Source organism: Marmota marmota, unplaced genomic scaffold (assembly GCF_001458135.2).
Source record: "Marmota marmota marmota unplaced genomic scaffold, marMar, whole genome shotgun sequence".
NCBI lineage: Eukaryota > Metazoa > Chordata > Mammalia > Rodentia > Sciuridae > Marmota > Marmota marmota.
Window position 1 is genome coordinate 11,690,204 of NW_026000142.1, and position 597 is coordinate 11,690,800.

The 597-nt window shown below is 53.9% G+C and overlaps 1 protein-coding gene across 2 annotated transcripts in view; it reads left to right on the forward strand.

Moving 5' to 3' along the window:
• Positions 1 to 333: 333 nt before the first annotated feature.
• Met (MET proto-oncogene, receptor tyrosine kinase) overlaps positions 334 to 597 on the forward strand; it is a 110,814-nt gene continuing 110,550 nt past the window's right edge. Inside the window, exon 1 of one of the 2 annotated variants that reach the window (XM_048786022.1) lies at positions 334 to 357. The gene's annotated coding sequence lies outside the window, so the exon portion shown is untranslated. The remainder of the gene's footprint in view (positions 358 to 597) is intronic. The other variant, XR_007341532.1, reaches the window with a different exon arrangement.

Genomic DNA, 597 nt, shown 5'->3' on the forward strand with positions numbered 1-597 from the left:
CTGAGAGAGAAAGAGAGAAAGAAAGACCTGAGACTTCAACGTTTAAGAATTAAACTTTTGTTCGGTTTTGTTTGCTTACTGCTATTTCCTTAGTTATTCAATCGGCCTGTTTTTGGCTACAGGGGGCAAAAAGTTAAACTGAACCCTTTCGGAGGTTAAACTCCTCTGTTGTTCTTCCTTCCAGAAATCCGAGTTATTCTATTAGGGGATAACGGTTGCATAACGCAATCTTTGGGACAATTGTCCATCCACTCCTACCACTGTCTCCGACAAAGAATTCCTTGTTTCCGTGGTGCCCAAACCTGTCTGCATACAGGCGTGCGCCCGGCGGCTAGTGGAGGAGTGGGAGAAGCCGAGGTCAGCGCCTAGGGATCTTCCCACTGGCAACGCGCTGGGGTGCGCGGAAGGTGCGGGCCGTGCGCTCTGCGCTCCGCGCGCTGACACCGGGCGCCCGAGCACCAGGAGGGGGAGACTTGGTCCCGCTTATCCCCCGCTGTGCTAACTTCAGACTGCCTTAGCTGAGGGCGGAGAGAGCGCACAGCCAGGGCAAGAAAACTTCTCCACCTACAAAGTTTCACCTTGCCGTGGGCGGGGGAG